This window comes from Lottia gigantea (assembly GCF_000327385.1).
Source record: "Lottia gigantea unplaced genomic scaffold LOTGIsca_348, whole genome shotgun sequence".
Classification (NCBI taxonomy): Eukaryota; Metazoa; Mollusca; class Gastropoda; family Lottiidae; genus Lottia; species Lottia gigantea.
The window spans coordinates 23583-26313 of record NW_008709181.1 but is presented as its reverse complement, the minus strand read 5'-3'; positions in this window follow the sequence as shown (position 1 = coordinate 26313).

The following is a 2731-nucleotide window of genomic DNA, read 5'->3' as shown; positions in this document are numbered from 1 at the left end:
TTTAAAAAAAAATGTTAGGGTTAGGGGTAGGAGTATAATGTCTAACCCATTTGAAAAAGAGTCATTAAAAATCCAACCTGGGCTCGGTTATTGAGTAAGTATATTCATCTTGTAAATATTTCATCAAAATCCCCCAACAATTCCATTATTTTCAAAAAAGGTTAGAGTTCAGGTAAGGGTTGGTTTTAAAAATTGAATTCTAACCTTTTGGTTAAAGGGGGGTAGCTATTTAAAATCTGAGCTTGATTTATGAATTAGGACATTCATGTAGTATATATTTCATCCAAAACCTCCAACAATTCCATTATTTTCAAAAAAGGTTAGAGTTCAGGTAAGGGTTGGTTTTAAAAATTGAAGTTTAACCTTTTGTTTAAAGGGAGGTAGGTATTTAAAATCATTTTATTTAAAAAGAAAAAGAATAAAAAAAAGTGTCTAAATAAGATATAAAACTAGAACAGTACTGATGCAGGGTGTGTTACAACATTCAGGTACATACGAAGATGGTCTATTGCAATTACATTGATGTAAATACTTTTCTGCATCTCTAAATGCAAATATCCAAAAGTGCCTAGAGTTTCATGTATATTGACTAGGAATAAAAGAATGTTTGTCAATTAATAAAGACCAAGTTTCATGAAATCCGGATAAGAAATAAGAAAATTGGTAATGCGCATGCGCACAACAAAAAAATTGTTATTTCCACTGAATTTATTGGATTACACACTTACATAGCAAGTTTGATTAAATTCGGATAAGAAGTAAGAAAGTTTGTAATGCGCATGCGCACAACAAAAATTCAATATTTCAATCAAATTTAGAATTCGATTGTTCACATACATACCAAGTTTGGTGAAATTCGGATAAGAAATAAGAAAGTTGGTAATGCGCATGCGCACAACAAAAATTCCATATTTCCATCAAATTAAGAATTGGATTATACACATACATACCAAGTTTGATTAAATTCGGACAAGAAATAAGAAAGTTGGTAATGCGCATGCGCACAACAAAAATTCAATATTTCCATCAAATTTCGAATTGGATTATACACATACATACCAAGTTTGATTAAATTCGGATAAGAAGTAAGAAAGTTTGTAATACGCATGCGCACAACAAAAATTCAATATTTCCATCAAATTTACAATTGGATTGTACACATACATACCAAGTTTGGTGAAATTCGGATAAGAAATAAGAAAGATGGTAATGCGCATGCGCACAACAAAAATTCAATATTTCCATCAAATTTAGAATTGGATTGTACACATACATACCAATTTTGATGAAATTCGGACAAGAAATAAGAAATATGGTAATGCGCATGCGCTCAACAAAAATTCGATATTTCCATCTAATTTAGAATGGGGTTATACACATACATACCAAGTTTGATGAAATTCAGAAAAGTTAGAAAGTTAGTAATGCGCATTCGCACTACGCAAATTCGATATATCCATCAAATTTTCAATTGGATTATACACATACATACCAAGTTGAGTGAAATTTGGATAAAAAATAAGAAAGTTGGGAAATTAAACAAGAATTTTAAAAAAAATTACTGACTCTGGGGAGTCATTTTGGCATTATTATCATCTTCAGCGCATTTTATTTCACAAATGTACACAAATGCCCACAAAATCAAAGTTTATTGAAAGACAGAGCCTAAATTTCTTGAAAGTAGGTCACATGCATATCATTATCATTTATTGCGTCATTACACTGCTCGCCTTCATTCCACTTCACTTGTTGTCAGTTATTCATCGTAGCTGGTCGCATTTTGGCAAGACTTTTATAAAGTACATTTGTTTGGATGTAGCGGTTTAGTCTGGAAGTTGGAAGTTCACATGGATGTAGCCAGTGAGTAAACTTTAAAGACTGTTGTTCCTAGTTGACCAAGCTCCATGTAAACCCTGTAATTGGGCTAATATTGGAGTCTGGAAGTCAGATAGAACAGCTACATGCTTGTGAGCTTCCAACTTTTTGGCTCTAAAATCAACAAAGTGGGGAAACTTAAAAGACTGTTGTACCAAGTAGACCAAGCTCCATGTACGCCCTGTACTTGCGCTATTATTGGAGTCCGGAAGTTGGATGTTCACAGGTATGCAGCCAGATAGAACAGCTACATTCTTGTGAACCTCCAACTTTTTGGCTCTAAAATCAACAAAGTGAGGAGAGGACTTTTCTAAATAAATGGTAAGAAGGTACTTTTTTAGATACAAGAACAACACTTGACTTTTTTTCAGCTACAGCAACAATACCACTTTGACAGAAGAAGATTTAGAAGGATTTTGTAAGATTGGGACCAGAGGGTTTAATAGCGAGATACAACTGCTTTTGAACCCGCTGGTACCCAGTCTTCAGAATCCAAATACAACAAACAAAGTGTTACCTTGAGGAGAAGGCTTTTCGAAATAAATGGCAAGAAGGTAGGTAGGTAGAACAACACTTGACTTTTTCAGCTGCAGCAACAATACCACTTTGACAGAAGAAGATTTAGAAGGATTTTGTAAGATTGGGTCCAGAGGGTTCAATAGCGAGATACAACTGCTAGTGAACTCTCTGGTACCCAGTCTTCAGAATCCAAAAACAACAAACAAAGTGTTACCATGAGGAGAAGACTTTTCGAAATAAATGGTAAGAAGGTAGGTAGGTAGAACAACACTTGACTTTTTCAGCTGCAGCAACAATACCACTTTGACAGAAGAAGATTTAGAAGGATTTTGTAATA